At 44.4% G+C, this 17,688-nt stretch overlaps 1 long non-coding RNA gene and 1 pseudogene across 1 annotated transcript; both read right to left on the bottom strand.

Annotated features, from left to right (window-relative positions):
• Positions 1–812: 812 nt before the first annotated feature.
• On the bottom strand, positions 813–11,213 carry LOC121580558. Its single transcript, XR_006661713.1, has 5 exons — positions 10,892–11,213; positions 10,141–10,197; positions 6,848–7,115; positions 2,812–2,888; positions 813–1,126 (listed from the first exon to the last, which is right to left on the bottom strand). It is a non-coding gene; the product is annotated as an uncharacterized LOC121580558 (long non-coding RNA).
• On the bottom strand, positions 5,517–6,710 carry LOC121581627 (annotated as a pseudogene).
• Positions 11,214–17,688: the final 6,475 nt, after the last annotated feature.

The raw sequence follows: 17,688 nt of genomic DNA, 5'->3' as shown, positions 1-17,688 counted from the left end.
CTGTCCCTGCGGCCTTGTGAATGTTGACCTGTTTAAAGGTCTTACATCGGCTACGGAGAGCGTGATCACACAGTCGTCCGGAACAGCTGATGCTCTCATGCATGCTTCAGTGTTGCTTGCCTCGAAGCGAGCATAGAAGTAATTTAGCTCGTCTGGTAGGCTCGTGTCACTGGGCAGCTCGCGGCTGTGCATCCCTTTGTAGTCTGTAATAGTTTGCAAGCCCTGCCACATCCGACGAGCGTCGGAGCCGGTGTAGTAGGATTCAATCTTAGTCCTGTATTGACGCCCAGCCTGTTTGATGGTTCGTCGGAGGGCATAGCGGGATTTCTTATAAGCGTCCGGGTTAATGTCCCGCTCCTTGAAAGCGGCAGCTCTACCCTTTTAGCTCAGTGCGGATGTTGCCTGTAATCCATGGCTTCTAGTTGGGGTATGTACATAGGGGCCTTTTGTGGGGGTTGAGATGGTATTGAACATGAGGGCAGCGCATCATCTGTCTATGCTTCAGAAGCAAAGCATCATTCACAGTTTCTGCAGCTCATTGCAGGACTATTTGTTTACATTTGTATTTTACCCCGTTAAATTGTTGCTCTTAATAAGAATACATTTCTGTGTGAGCCTTCTGGCAGTTTTTCTTTTTGGACTTTTTAAATGATTTGTAGTCAATTGATCTGCATGTCATTTTGTTGACAGTAAATGGTCCCTCAGCATTCTAATATAAATACTGTGTATGTATCGACCATAGCCAACCTAGATTTATCCTTGAGACGGAGGTAATTCGTGTCTAATCTAAATTGACACACAAGGAGACAGTCTGACACCACGAGCACATTGACATTTTATTTACATGACGTTATTTCCACTGAAGTTCGGGGTGTTTCCCTGAACGGTACCGTTCTTACACATTATATAGGTGTGTGTAATCAAAAAAATTATTTAAAAAATGGCACCCTATATAGTGCACTACTTTTAACCATAACCCAATGGGCTCTGGTTCTAAGTAGTGCACTATATAGGGGCTAGGGAGCACTGATATACACTGTAGGTCTCTATAGATCATCTCTGACACCAACACCAGGTCCCGGGGGAGGCGCAGACAAACTCGTCAGTCCTCTTGCTGGCCCCGTTCCTGGAAGATAAATTACGACAAAGAATGCGAGTCTATACATTTCATTCTTGATTAAATAAAATCAAACTTTTGTGTAAAAAGCACCGGTCAAGTCTATCATTACTAATCTAATTCATTGCAACAACAAAAAAATATGGCATCCTATTGCAGCCTTAACTCCAAAGCCTGGAAGATACATAATAAAATAATTATGTTTAGGTAAAATAAAACATGTAAATACAGTAAAACCAACTAGTAGTATTCCTAGATCTTATTATTAATTCCTTAATTTGATTCAACCATTAACCCTTTGTATGTAACCAGTGATTGTCTAGCATTAGTAGGGATGTGCATCTCTCCTTTCATGAACGATTCGATACGCATCTACATGACCTATTATCTTCTCCGTTACGATACAGGAACGATAACTTTATGGACCAATTAGTCGACTGTTTGGTCGTTAGGCTGTTGGTCGACGAGACTTCGTTACTGCTCGACTAAAACATTGCTGAACAATTAATAAAACGGCCACCCGGACTATTTGCATTGACATTTACATTTTAGTCATTTAGCAGACGCTCTTATCCAGAGCCACTTACAGTTAGTGAGTGCATACATTTTCATACTGGCCCCCTGTGGGAAACGAACCCACAACCCTGGCGTTGCAAGCGCCATGCTCTACCAACTGAGCTACAGGGGATTGACCCCCCCAGCACCTTTTTTTTTTTTTTACACTGCAGCTACTCGCTGTTTATTATCTATGCAGTCACTTTACCCCTACCTCAGAGTTCTTCAATTCCGGTCCTGGAGGGGGCCGAAACACCTCTGTTTTTCATCCTCTCCTTCTAATCAGGGGCTAATTCAGACCTGGGACACCAGGTGAGTGCAATTAACTACCAGGTAGAAATAAAAAACAGATGTGTTTCGGCCCTCCAGGACCGGAATGTACAAATTACCTCAACTAATCTGTACCCCCGCACATTGACATTACCTCAGTACCGGTACCCCCTGTATATAGCCTCATTATTGTTATTTTATTTTTAATTTAGTAAATATTTTCTTAACTCTTATTATTCTTAACTGCATTGTTGGTTAAGGGCTTGTAAGTAAGCATTTCACGGTAAAGTCTACACCTGTTGTATTTGGCGCATGTGATAAATAAAATGTTATTTGATATATTTGCCCCCATCTCAGTGAACTAACCTATTGCAGAGGCCTAGACTAAAAGCCAATTTATGCTTGATCTGAAAATGTGGTCGGAGGCTCCGTATGGAGGGTATGACGCAATTGCGGAGCCTCCAGAGGCATGCAGAGGCCAAATCCACAGTATCTGACAGTCATACGCTGTTACATGCATAAAGTTCGATAGGCTACTGAACTGAAAGAGAGGACGTATCAATTCAGTCACAACAGATAGATATTTTCCGAATAAAACAATGATTCATAACTTTTGAATCTGTTTTCTGACCATTGCATGCTTAATTTGGATCGTGCTCTAGTATCTTAAGCTTTTCAACCGGGAACCAACGCATATCGGTGAGAATCGTTACATCCCTAAACATTAGTCTTCGTAGTTCCCTGCTAGACAAGTAACATGCATTGCATGGACAGGAGGAGCACCAGTCCAGTACCTAGTCTTCATAGTTCAGTGCTAAAACAACACGCTGTTGTATTTATGAGACAGACAGGAGGGTAGGCGTTCATACCTGGGCCCAGGAGGAGGGACGATCCCAGCTTTCAGCTCATCAATGATCTGATCGATGTCTTTTGGACTCAGGTCTTCCTGGAAAGCAGAGGACAGCAACACCATCCTATCATAACACCAGTCTATTTACACAGTAACACCATCCTATCATAACACCAGTCTATTTACACAGTAACACCATCCTATCATAACACCTGTCTATTTACACAGTAACACCATCCTATCATAACACCAGTCTATTTACACAGTAACACCATCCTATCATAACACCAGTCTATTTACACAGTAACACCATCCTATCATAACACCAGTCTATTTACACAGTAACACCATCCTATCATAACACCATCCTATTTACACAGTAACACCATCCTATCATAACACCAGTCTATTTACACAGTAACACCATCCTATCATAACACCAGTCTATTTACACAGCAACACCATCCTATCATAACACCAGTCTATTTACACAGTAACGCCATCCTATCATAACACCAGTCTATTTACACAGTAACACCATCCTATCATAACATCATGAAACCATTATATTTACACAGTGTTTGATATGCGAGTCCTGATACGTCATGCCTTAATGTGAGGGATATTTTGTATTTCAATTTGACTTCCGCTTTGTAGTGAGCCTTACCGCCTTAGTGGTCTTGCAACTAACAGATGGTAGTAATTGAGAACTAGAAGAGCCCAACTAACAGATGGTAGTAATTGGAGAACTAGAAGAGCCCAACTAACAGATGGTACTAATGGAGAACTAGAAGAGACCTCGCATGACCTTTTTATTGAAGAGTTTTGTATACATTCTGCAGCAAGCGTTATTTCTTCCCAAGTGCTGATCAGATCAAATTGAATTGTAAGTTGCTCTGGATTTTTGTACATTTATTTTTTTATTTTTAGTCATTTAGCAGACGCTCTCATCCAGAGCAACTTACAGTTAGTGAGTGCATTTTTGACTGCACCGGGACTTTAACATACTACTAATTACACTGATCTGTTGGAAGAATTGGTGAATTGTGTTCTCTGGTGAACTGGGGTCTTGGTAGCAGATGGGTCTTGGTAGCAGATGGGTCTTGGTAGCCGGGTCTCAGATGGGTCTTGGTAGCCGGGTCTCAGATGGGTCTTGGTAGCCGGCTCTCAGATGGGTTGCTGCTTTTGCCTACTCTATTGTCAAGCCAAACATGTTTCATGACAATTCCATAAGGAGTTGGCAACAGAGCCGAAACAGACTGGCGCCCAGGCTAGGATTAGATGAGAGAGAGACTGGTATCCAGGCTAGGGGGAGAGAGAGAGAAATCCAGGCTAGGATTAGATGAGAGAGAGACTGGTATCCAGGCTAGGGAGGGGAGGGGGGAGAGAGAGAGACTGGTATCCAGGCTAGGGGGGGGAGAGAGACTGGTATCCAGGCTAGGGGGGGAGACTGGTATCCAGGCTAGGGGGGAGAGAGAGAGAGAGAGAGAGAGAAATCCAGGCTAGGATGAGAGAACAGAGAGAGAGAGAGAGAGAGACATTGGTATCCAGGCTAGGATGAGAGAACAGAGAGAGAGAGAGACACTGGTATCCAGGCTAGGGGGGGGGGAGAGAGCGAGAGAGAGTGAGAGAAATCCAGGCTAGGATGAGAGAACAGAGAGAGAGAGAGACACTGGTATCCAGGCTAGGATGAGAGTACAGAGAGAGAGAGAGAGACACTGGTATCCAGGCTAGGATCTTGACACTGCAAAAGCAACTATTGGAACCAACTTCATATTCTATTGCCTAATATGTCTACCTATCATGGTTAAATAATAGAACATTAATACAGACAACAGACTAATCGTTTTTCCTATATCTCCACAGCTAGCTTAAAGCTTATTTGTGTACACATCTACACAGAACAACAATATCAACGCAACATGTAAAGTGTTGGTCCCATGTTTCATGAGCTTAAATAAAAGATTGAAGACGTTCTCTCTCTAAAATGTTCTGCACACATTTGTTTACGTCCCTGTTAGTGAGCATTTCTCATTCGCCAAGATAATCCATCCACCTGACAGGTGTGGCATATCAAGAAGCTGATTAAACAGCATGATCATTACACAGGCGCACCTTGTGCTGGGGACAATAGAAGGCCACGCTAGAATGTGCAGTTTTGTCACACAACACAATGCCGCAGATGTATCAAGTTTTGAGGGAGCGTGCAATTGGCATGCTGACTGCAGGAATGTCCACCAGAGCATTGAATGTTCATTTCTCTACCATAAACTGCCCCCAGCGTCATTTTAGAGAATTTGGCAGTACGTCCAACCTGCCTCACAACCGCAGACCACGTGTATGGCGTCGTGTGGGCGTGCGGTTTGCTGACGTCAATGTTGTGAACAGAGTGCCCCATGGTGGCGGTGGGGTTATGGTATGGTCAGGCATAAGCTACGGACAACAAACACAATTGCATTTTATCGATCGCAATTTGAATGCACAGAGATACCTAACGAGATCCTGAGGCCCAACATTCCACAGGCAACAATCAACAGCCTGATCGACTCTATGCGAAGGAGATGTGTCGCGTTGCATGATGCAAATGGTGGTCACACCAGATACTGACTGGTTTTCTGATCCACGCCCCTACCTTTGTTTGAAGGTATCTGTGACCAACAGATGCATATCTGTATTCCCAGTCATGTGAAATCCATAGATTAGGACCTAATGAATTCATTTCAATTGACCGATTTCCTTATATGAACTGTAACTGCGTAAAATATTTTAAATTGTTGCATGTTGGGTTTATATTTTTGCTTTTGGATAAACTGCTTTTCCCTGATGTTTGTATTGCAGGACATACTGTATACCTCCTCGTTGTTCCCCATCCCAGTTCATCTGTCGCATACACAATAAAACAAGAGATCTGTTTTCATCTCCACTTTGATCTCTTTCATTACGGGTCCATCTGTGAACCAAAGGGGACAGTTGCTCTCTTTCCCAGTTTGTTCTGTAGGGCCTCCAGGATGCTGTCGGAGTCGCAAAGCATGCAGGGAGTTGTAGTGCAGATCTGGATGTGGTACTTCCTGCCTCAGGAACATGGTGTAGAACGTTGCTACCTCAGATTCTCACCGGAGGGACCTCAAGCACCTCGGCCACCTGGGAGAAGAGAGGGGGTGGGGGGGGGGGGGAACAATTCTGGAAAATGTAGGCTCATGGACAGGAAAGGGGGAGCGTTTACACAGAGATTCTATGGTCCTACAAATCTACATCATATTTTTTAAACTGTGCATTCTGATTCATGCCTACTACCTGAAGTAATTTGTTGCCAAAAAAGCAAAAATGAACATACTCTATTCTAAAAACAGACGGATGCCTCAGGATGCTGATTGATTGATTGATTACCTTGTTCACGGCTGAGATGGGGAGCCATCCATGCTGTCTCTGAGCCAGGTCCAACACAGAGATGGTGACGGCCTGCTTGTGACCCTCGGGGTACATACTAATGGGATGGTGACGGCCTGCTTGTGACCCTCGGGGTACATACTAACGGGATGGTGGCGGCCTGCTTGTGACCCTCGGGGTACATACTAATGATGGCATCAATTCTCTAAACAACAACAAACAGCTTTCCCCAGTGAGGGGATGTGATGTGGTCGATAAGAACAGAGAATGTGACGTTATAAAGCTTCCTTTTCAAAACGAGGTAAAGCTGCAACCAAATCCCTTTTTGAAATGATGCGTTTAGCCAGAATTAAATTTAAAAAGAGATAGATAGGAGTATTACACTAATGTCCACAAGGGGGCAGTGTACAGAAGCAGAAACTGCCTGTCTGCAGTGCCACTGTGTTGCTGGATACAGCTTTCCTCTGTAGCTCAGCTGGTAGAGCACGGCGCTTGTAACGCCAGGGTAGTGGGTTCGATCCCCGGGACCACCCATACGTAAAAATGTATATATATGCTAAATGGCATATTATTATTATTTATTAAAGTTGTGATAAAGTGATGGTTTAAAAGTTGTGAGTCTTGATGTGCAGTTATTTCTCTAATGGTCATATTCTAATATAATCTACTTTCAGGTTATCCACTGTGAACTCAAGGGGAGTGTCTTCACCTTCAGGTTATCCACTGTGAACTCAAAGGGAGTGTCTTCACCTTCAGGTTATCCACTGTGAACTCAAGGGGAGTGTCTTCACCTTCAGGTTATCCACTGTGAACTCAAGGGGAGTGTCTTCACCTTCAGGTTATCCACTGTGAACTCAAGGGGAGTGTCTTCACCTTCAGGTTATCCACTGTGAACTCAAAGGGAGTGTCTGGGTTGTTTCCAGGGGTGTCTCTGTGCTACAGTAGAAGAAGAACGCATCACATCAGTAATTTCATTGATGAACAGCAATATCTCATTGCGTTTCATAGACGTTCTACTTACCTTACCAGGCACAAATTAAACATATAAGTTCAACTGTTCAATTAGTAAAAACAAAGCAAACTTGAAAATAAAAAGGCCAATAGTTAATTTAGAAGACATGGTTAAGAACAGGAGAGGAATCCCCCGGGCCACTCAAACTCAACTGTAGACCTCCAAGCCAGTTCCACTGCATTTTTTAAATTGTTCCCCTCTAACCAGGGACTGATTTACACCTGGTTCCAGGTGTGTGCAATTAATGATCAGGTAGAACAGAATAGCAGCAGGTTCCAGACCTTGTAGAGTAAGAGTTGAGTACCCCTGTTATAGGACTATTGAGATGTACCCTGGATCTCTACCCCCAACACAGTGGCACTGCAGACAGGCAGTTTCTGCTTCTGTACACTGCCCCCTTGTGGACATTAGTGTAATACTCCTATCTATCTCTTTTTAATTTAATTCTGGCTAAACGCATCATTTCAAAAAGGGATTTGGTTGCAGCATACATTGGTAGTACTGTAAAAGACTAACCAGGCTTCTCCAAGGTCACACACTTTAAAAACAGCCTTTCTATCTAGACACTTTAAAAACAGCCTTTCTATCTAGACACTTTAAAAACAGCCTTTCTATCTAGACACTTTAAAAACAGCCTTTCTATTTAGAGACTGTTACCATGCCATGTTTCCATCACCTGAGAGCCAAAACAACCATGTGATGTTGTTCAACAGTAACCACTAACACAAAAACTCGGTCCTTGGGACCCCAAGAGGTGCATGTTTTAGTTTTTGGCCTAACACTACACAGCTGATTAAACATTTCAAAGCTTGATGATTAGTTTATTATCTGCTAGGGAAAAAACCAAAATGTGCACCCTTTGGGGTCCCGAGGAGCGAGTTTGGGAAACCCTGCACTGACACACAGCATCCTTTACACTAGTGGTCATGAAAGGTTGCTTATCAAAGAATGGTTCATATACAGGTAACTGCCAAAATAAAAGAAACACTTGAGTAAATGAGGGATACAAAGTATATTAAAAGCAGGTGCTTCCACACAGGTGAGTTATTTAAGCAATTAACATCCCATCATGCTTAGGGTCATGTATAAAAATGCTGGGCAGGCTGTTATTTTGGCTACCATGGCTATGGCCCCCATAGGATGACAATGCCCCCATCCACAGGGCACGAGTGGTCACCGAATGGTTTGATGACCATGAAAACTATGTAAACCATATGCCTTGGCCGTCTCAGTCACCAGATCTCAACCCAATTCAACACTTATGGGAGATTCTGGAGCGGCGCCTGAGACTGCGTTTTCCACCGGCACTAAAAAAAAACACTAAATGATAGAAATACTTGTGTCGCATCCGTCCAATAGAGTTCCAGACACTTGTAGAATCTATGCCAAGGCGAATTGAAGACACTTTATGTTGGTGTTTCCTTTATTTTGGCGGTTACCTGAACCATTGACCTGCAAAACGTATAACTGCACTATACTGCATTTGCGCCATGTACTAGAGAACAACCGATAATCAGCCGAGCCGATATAGCCTTTTCTAGTTTATCGGCCCTCCACACACACGTACTGAGTGCCCACACAAGCGCCCATTAGGCCTACAGAAATAAAATGCCTATAAAAACATTTCTAATTGATGGGATACACAAGCCGACACCATGCTGGCACTCAAAGAATTACACGGGACATTGAACAAATTGGAAATAGCATATCCCGAGGCCACATTGTATTGTCCTTTTAACAAAGGAAATGTAAGGAAGATTTTCCTGAAATTCCACCAAAAAAAATCTCTTGACAAAAAAAACTTGCCCATTGTTTTTTCTCCATTCCAAGACGGACACGAAGCCCTCCTTCGGCAAATCAGACCACGCCTCCATCCCCACCTATAGGCTGAATTTAAAACAGCAGGCGCCTGTGGTAAGATCTGTCGAATGCTGGTCTGACCAATTGGAATCCACACCACAGGACTGTTTCGATCACACGGAACTGGGATAGGTTCCGGGTCACCTCTGGGAATAACATCGAATACACTGACTCGGTTCATCAAAGATGTGCCTAGAGCAGGGTTCTTCAATTCCGGTCCTGGAGGGGGCCCGAAACACCTCTGTTTTTCATCCTCTCCTTCTAATCAGGGGCTAATTCAGACCTGGGACACCAGGTGAGTGTCAATTATCTACCAGGTAGAAATAAAAAAACAGAAGTGTTTCGGACCTCCAGGACCGGAATTGAAGAACCCTGGCCTAGAGGATGTTGTTCCTACTGTAACGATTGGAACATACCAGAAACCGTGGATAGATGGAAACATTCATGCAAAAAAAAAAACTGAAAGTGCGAACCACCGCATTTAACCCTTAAGGGCGTGGAAGCCTTCTTCCTCCACAAAGCTGAGGCATCATATCTAGACGCTCTTATCCCCAGAGGGACTTACAGTTAGTGCATCCATCTTAAAAATAGCTTGGTTGGGACAACAACAAGACACTTCACGTAGTCCTTTTGATTCCCAACATAAGGCTTCTACAAGGAAGTGCCACTGCTGAGGTTACTGCCGTGTTTAAGGTTGTGGTCCACAACATAATATAACCAGTTGCAATATGAAGACATGTCGTCATTGTAAATAAGAATTTGATCTTAATTGATTTACCTGTATAAATAAAGTATACTTTTTTAAAAATGGTTTCAATAAATGGATCTTAAATGGCACTTGTTTTTTTTTATTGACTGAATATATAATGGGGCAATTTAGAAATTAGGATTTGTTATCTGTAATGGTTATGATAAATTAAGCATTGTTGCGCACATATAGATAAATGCACCTTTTTTTTTTTGAGTAGTCAAACTGTCAGAAACATTTAAATGCCCATCCTTACTTAACTAAGCTCTCTGGTGAAAAGTCTGACTCAAACCTAGCTGTGTTTTCTGTTAAATCAATGAGGTTACAGATCCTGCACTCACCACGAAGATGCCTCCAGCTCTGGCAGCAGACCGGTGCATGCTCCTGGCCCGCCTAGCCTGGGAACATGGAAAGAAGGCGGTTAGACACATCACAACTGACAATTATTCTGTGGAATACCAACCAAGACACACAAGAATAGGTTTTCCATGAAGACGTTTTATTAAAGACTTCAATACTAATCTCGGTTACCCAGAAGTTAAACTTCTCGCTTAAATTGGTCAATTCCTGTTAGAATCTGTCCACGAGAGATTACTTCAATATAACAGGAAAGTTTGGCAGAACGAGGGATGCAGCATTGACAATTCAGTGTGATTCAAAACGATAAAGAAGTTGCATTATTATTATTTTATTATTAAGTTGCAAGGTAACTAGCTAGCCAAGGAACAGTGCATAGTTTGTAGTGTTTGTAGTCAGCTAACGGTGCAAGGCTCTTTAAGTGAACTAACTTAGCCAGTCGGAAAACATATCCAGCTAGCTAGTTATCTTGCAAGGACAATTTATAATTTTCACAATCTTTCAAGCAATAGTGTTGTTCACATTTAATATTGTACTAAATCATTACTCTAATGAAAGTGTAACATTGGTTGGTGTAGCCAGCTATCTATCGGTTAGCTAGCTAACGTAGAAGCTATCTAGGCCGTTTGCCCTTGTCAAGTGTCGTGCAACACATTTATCTTTCTTCGTCAAACGTAGCGAACGGTTCTTGATTTCTATAACCAGCCTAACACGAGTACTTTGTTATAAGCATACCGTTTGGGGAAACAGCAGATCGAACTGCAGAAGATATAAACGTCTTCGAAGCGGAGCTGGTTTTGTCCCGTTGATACAACATTTATGTGACGACGTCAACACAGCTGGATTGAGAGGGTCTGTTTTACACCACGGATCCGCAATGTGTCCAAACTCCTCTCCAAAATGAGAAGATTACAGAACATATACTGATTTAATAATCTTCAGTTATGTATTTGCATTCCTCTCTTTCTCTTTTTGATGTTGTTGTAAGATGTGTTGTTGTTGTTGTCACAATACTAAACATACGAATGAGAATTACATCACACCTGCCCAGACCGCAGGCATCTTGTGCCAATATCATTTTTTTTTTAAAGTATTGGTTCCAATAGTTGATATTATTTTCTAAGAGATTGTCAGGTGGATAGGCTCTCTGCAAGGTGTTGTATAGCGAACCTATCATATCAATGAATATCCTTCAATAAGATTCCATCGAGATTGCTCTGATGTCCAAAAGATTTCAAATCGAGATTGCTCTGATGTCCAAAAGATTTCAAATCGAGATTGCTCTGATGTCCAAAAGATTTCAAATCGAGATTGCTCTGATGTCCAAAAGATTTCAAATCGAGATTGCTCTGATGTCCAAAAGATTTCAAATCGAGATTGCTCTGATGTCCAAAAGATTTCAAATCGAGATTGCTCTGATGTCCAAAAGATTTCAAATCGAATTCGCGTGATATAAAACGTTTTAAGTTGCATGTATTTCAAAAAAATCTATATTGGTCAATACAAAATTGCTTTTTAATGCTGTCATGGAAATAAATGTATTTTCTATACAACCCTATGCCTTTAGTTTCCATGTGGACCAATTAATCGGTGAATTCTGAAAAGCTATCCAAGGATTGTTCCATAAGGGTTGTGTTTTTAGGGAGTGATATTGGTTCTTAAAATCAAATCAAATTGTATTTGTCAGATGCACCGAATACAACAGGTGTAGCCTCCTGTAGCTCAGTTGGTAGAGCGTGGCGCTTGCAACGCCAGGGTTGTGGGTTCGATTCCCATGGGGGGCCAGTATGAAAAATGTATGCACTCACTAGTTAGTCTGGATAAGAGCGTCTGCTAAATGAGTAAAATGTGTAGGTAGACCTTACCGTGTAATGCTTACTTATGAGCCGTTAACCAACAATGAAAAGTTTTTAAAAAGTAAGTAAGAAAAATGTGCTAAATAAACTAAAGGAAAAATAGTAACACAATTAAATAAGAAGAGTAGCAGCAGTGACTATGTGAATAGTGTGAAGGAATGTGAATGTACTTTGTGTGTGTGTGTGTGTGGCGTCAGTATGCATGTGTGTGTGTTTTCTGTGTGTGTGTGTGTGTGTGTGTGTGTGCGTGTGTGTGTGTGTTTTCTGTGTGTGTGTGTGTGTGGCGTCAGTATGCATGTGTGTGTGTTTTCTGTGTGTGTGTGTGCGTGTGTGTGTGTGTGTGTGGCGTCAGTATGCATGTGTGTGTGTTTTCTGTGTGTGTGTGTGTGTGTGTGTGCGTGCGTGTGTGTGTGTGTGTGTATGTCGGAGTGTCAGTGTAGTATGTGTGAGTGAGTGTGTGGTTAGAGTCCAGTGAGTGCAGAGAGTCGGTGCAAAAAAATAATAATAAATAATAATCTTGTAGAATACGTTTAATTTTCTTCCATATTGTTCTGGTGTTCTTAACTATGATGTTGTTCATGTTCTTAGCTTTATGAAAATAGGTGAAAAAATCCCTCTTTCTCTTTCTGAGCACCATGCTAAAAGCTGTTGTGGAAAATAGCGTGCCAAATTGTCAAGACAACATACATGCCCAGCAATTCACAATATCATCAATCAGTACATTCTTGTGATTGTGAGCTTTCTATATGGCTTTTCCCAGAACATGTTGAGATCCTGGTTCGAATCCAGGCTCTGTCGTAGCCGGCCGCGACCGGGAGACCCATGGGGCGGCGCACAATTGGCACAGCGTCGGGTAGGGGAGGGAATGGCTGGCAGGGAATGTAGCTCAGTTCGTAGAGCATGGCGTTTGCAACGCCAGGGTTGTGGGTTCGATTCCCACGGGGGGGTATAAAAAAAAAAAAAGTAATGTATGCACTAACTGTAAGTCGCTCTGGATAAGAGCGTCTGCTAAATGACTAAAATGTAAATGTAATATTGTACTGTGTAATGAAGTGCTCCTTCAGTTTTTAATGTGTTCTGGTCTGTGTTCTGGTCCGTGTTCTGGTCCGTGTTATGGTCCGTGTTCTGGTCCGTGTTCTGGTCTGTGTTCTGGTCTGTGTTCTGGTCCGTGTTCTGGTCCGTGTTCTGGTCCGTGTTATGGTCCGTGTTCTGGTCCGTGTTCTGGTCCGTGTTATGGTCTGTGTTCTGGTCTGTGTTCTGGTCCGTGTTCTGGTCTGTGTTCTGGTCTGTGTTCTGTGTTATGGTCTGTGTTCTGGTCCGTGTTCTGTGTTATGGTCTGTGTTCTGGTCTATGTTCTGGTCTGTGTTCTGGTCTGTGTTATGGTCTATGTTCTGGTCTGTGTTCTGGTCCGTGTTCTGGTCTGTGTTCTGGTCTGTGTTCTGGTCTGTGTTCTGGTCCGTGTTATGGTCTATGTTCTGGTCCGTGTTCTGGTCTGTGTTCTGGTCTGTGTTCTGGTCCGTGTTCTGGTCCGTGTTCTGGTCCGTGTTCTGGTCTGTGTTCTGGTCTGTGTTCTGGTCCGTGTTCTGGTCTGTGTTCTGGTCTGTGTTCTGGTCTGTGTTCTGGTCAGTTTTTAATGTATCTTAGTTTTGTGTACTATGTAAATCAATGTGAAGCCAAATGCCAATATCCAAAATGTACAGTACCAGTCATACGTTTGGACATACCTACTCATTCAAGGGTTTTTTTTTTTTGTGTGACTATTTTCTACATTGTATAATAATAGTGAATACATCAAAACTATGAAATAACACATATGGAATCATGTAGTAACCAAAAAAAGTGTTAAACAAATCAAAATATATTTGAGATTCTTCACAGTAGCCACCCTTTGCCTTGATGACAGCTTTGCACACTCTTGGCATTCTCTCAACCAGCTTCACCTCGAATGCTTTTCCAACAGTCTTGAAGGAGTTCCCACATATGCTGAGCACTAATTGGCTGCTTTTCCTTCACTCTGCGGTCCAATTCATCCCAAACCATCTCAATTGGGTTGAGGTTGGGTGATTATGGAGACCAGATCATCTGATGCAGCACTCCATCACTCTCCTTCTTGGTAAAATAGCCCTTACACAGCCTGGAGGTATGATTTGGGTCATTGTCCTGTTGAAAAACAAATGATAGTCCCACTAAGCCCAAACCAGATGGGATGGCGTATCGCTGCAGAATGCTGTGGTAACCATGCTGGTTAAGTGTGCCTTGAATTCTAAATAAATCACAGACAGTGTCACCAGCAAAGCACCCCCACACCATCACACCTCCTCCTCCATGCTTCACGGTAGGAACCATTTTTTACATTTTTTACATTTTAGTCATTTAGCAGACGCTCTTATCCAGAGCGACTTACAGTTAGTGAGTGCATACATTATTTTTACATACTGGCCCCCCATGGGAATCAAACCCACAACCCTGGCGTTGCAAACGCCATGCTCTACCAACTGAGCTACATCCCTGCTGGCCATTCCCTCCCCTACCCTGGACGACGCTGGGCCAATTGTGCGCCGCCCCATGGGTCTCCCGGTCACTGCCGGCTACGACAGAGCCTGGATTCAAACCAGGATCTCTAGTGGCACAGCTAGCACTGCGATGCAGTGCCTTAGACCACTGCGCCACTGCGGAGATCATCCGTTCACTTACTCTGCGTCTCACAAAGACACAGCGGTTGGAACCAAAAATCTCAAATTTGGACTCATCAGACCAAAGGACAGATTTCCACCGGTCTAATGTCCATTGCTCGTGTTTCTTGGCCCGAGCAAGTCTCTTCTTATTATTGGTGTCCTTTAGTAGTGGTTTCTTTGCAGCAATTGTACCATGAAGGCCTGATTCACACAGTCTCCTCTGAACAGTTGATGTTGAGATGTGTCTGTTACTTGAACTCTGTGAAGCATTTATCTGGGCTGCAATTTCTGAGGCTGGTAACTCTAATGAACTTATCCTCTGCAGCAGAGGTAACTCTGGGTCTTCCTTTCCTGTGGCGGTCCTCATGAGAGCCAGTTTCATCATAGTACTTGATGTTTTTTGCGACTGCACTTGAAGAAACTTTCAAAATTGACGGACTGTCGTTTCTCTTTGCTTATTTGAGCTGTTCTTGCCATAATATGGACTTGGTCTTTTACCAAATAGGGCTATCTTCTGTATACCCTCCCTACCATGTCACAACACAACTGATTGGCTCAAACGCATTAAGAAGGAAAGAAATTCCACAAATTAACTTTTAACAAGGCACACCTGTTAATTGAAATGCATTCCAGGAGACTACCTCAAGAAGCTGGTTGAGAGAATGCCAAGAGTGTGCAAAGCTGGCATTGAGGCAACGGGTGGCTACTTTGAAGAATCTCAAATATAAAACACTTGTTCTGGTTACTACATGATTCCATGTGTGTTATTTCATAGTTTTGATGTCTCCACTATAATTCTACAATGTAGAAAATAGTCAAAATAAAGAAAAACCCTGGAATGAGTAGGTGTGTCCAAACGTTTGACTGGTACTGTATGTGGACTGTAAAGGGTTTCTATTCTATTGTAATTACAATCAATCTATTTGTTCATAAACATGATACCTTCTGAGAATGTATGACTCTATGACTATATGGTCATAATTATTGGTATTCCTATTAGTGCGCTGGGAGGGATAGGCCTACAGGAATTATGTGTTGTTGGTGGACAGGGAGAGAGAGAGGGTGGTTGGTGGACAGGGAGAGAGAGAGGGAGGTTGGTCCGACAGGGGGAGAGAGAGAGGGAGGTTGGTGGACAGGGAGAGAGAGAGCGAGGTTGGTGGACAGGGAGAGAGAGAGGGGGAGGTTGGTGGACAGGGAGAGAGAGAGGGAGGTTGGTCCGACAGGGAGAGAGAGAGAGGGAGGTTGGTGGACAGGGAGAGAGAGAGAGCGAGGTTGGTGGACAGGGAGAGAGAGAGGGAAGTCGGTGGACAGGGAGAGAGAGGGGGAGGTTGGTGGACAGGGAGAGAGAGAGGGGGAGGTTGGTGGACAGGGAGAGAGAGAGAGGGAGGTTGGTGGACAGGGAGAGAGAGAGAGCGAGGTTGGTGGACAGGGAGAGAGAGAGGGAGGTTGGTCCGACAGGGGGAGAGAGAGAGGGAGGTTGGTGGACAGGGAGAGAGAGAGCGAGGTTGGTGGACAGGGAGAGAGAGAGGGGGAGGTTGGTGGACAGGGAGAGAGAGAGGGAGGTTGGTCCGACAGGGAGAGAGAGAGAGGGAGGTTGGTGGACAGGGAGAGAGAGAGAGCGAGGTTGGTGGATAGGGAGAGAGAGAGGGAAGTCGGTGGACAGGGAGAGAGAGGGGGAGGTTGGTGGACAGGGAGAGAGAGAGGGGGAGGTTGGTGGACAGGGAGAGAGAGAGAGGGAGGTTGGTGGACAGGGAGAGAGAGAGCGAGGTTGGTGGACAGGGAGAGAGAGAGCGAGGTTGGTGGACAGGGAGAGAGAGAGGGAGGTTGGTGGACAGGGAGAGAGAGAGGGAGGTTGGTGGACAGGGAGAGAGAGAGGGAGGTTGGTGGACAGGGAGAGAGAGAGAGCGAGGTTGGTGGACAGGGAGAGAGAGAGAGCGAGGTTGGTGGACAGGGAGAGAGAGAGGTTGGTTGGTGGACAGGGAGAGAGAGGGGGAGGTTGGTGGACAGGGAGAGAGAGAGGGGGAGGTTGGTGGACAGGGAGAGAGAGAGAGGGAGGTTGGTGGACAGGGAGAGAGAGAGGGAGGTTGGTGGACAGGGAGAGAGAGAGGGAGGTTGGTGGACAGGGAGAGAGAGAGGGAGGTTGGTGGACAGGGAGAGAGAGAGAGAGAGAGAGAGAGAGAGAGAGAGAGAGAGAGAGAGAGAGAGAGAGAGAGAGAGAGAGAGAGAGAGAGAGAGAGAGAGAGAGAGAGAGAGAGAGAGAGAGGTTGGTGGACAGGGAGAGAGAGGGGGAGGTTGGTGGACAGGGAGAGAGAGAGGGGGAGGTTGGTGGACAGGGAGAGAGAGGGGAGGTTGGTGGACAGGGAGAGAGAGAGAGGGAGGTTGGTGGACAGAGAGAGAGAGAGAGAGAGGTTGGTGGACAGGGAGAGAGAGAGGGAGGTTGGTGGACAGGGAGAGAGAGAAGGAGGTTGGTGGACAGAAGAGAGAGAGAGAGAGAGAGAGAGAGAGAGAGAGAGAGAGAGAGAGAGAGGTTGGTGGACAGGGAGAGAGAGGTTGGTGGACAGGGAGAGAGAGGGAGGTTGGTGGACAGGGAGAGAGAGAGAGAGAGGGAGAAGAAAGAGAGAGACAGAGAGAGAGAGAGGGAGGTTGGTGGACAGGGAGAGAGAGAGCGAGGTAGTTTTTTCATTTTGTCAAGGAATACAGAATACACTGCCCTCCCTGTACCGTCTGTTCTGTTCTGTCTGTCTGCCTGTCTGCTTGTCTGTCTGTCTGTCTGTCTGTCTGTCTGTCTGTCTGTCGCTCAGCCCAGCATTCACCCTGCCTACCAGTGTGTTCCTCCTCTTACACAACACTTGGAAAATAATCCGATCAACAGGCCAGGACCCGATCAGCCAATGAAAAGGTGGGAGTGCCATTTTAAGCATTTTGATTGGCTCCTTTGGCACGAAGCATGTGGAAGCGACATGAAACCTGGGTGTGGCCAGAGCACAGGCTCAGTGTACTG

This window comes from Coregonus clupeaformis, chromosome 14, assembly GCF_020615455.1.
Source record: "Coregonus clupeaformis isolate EN_2021a chromosome 14, ASM2061545v1, whole genome shotgun sequence".
Lineage (NCBI taxonomy): Eukaryota > Metazoa > Chordata > Actinopteri > Salmoniformes > Salmonidae > Coregonus > Coregonus clupeaformis.
Note: the sequence above shows the minus strand (reverse complement) of the source record. Positions and strands in the feature narration are given on the sequence as shown.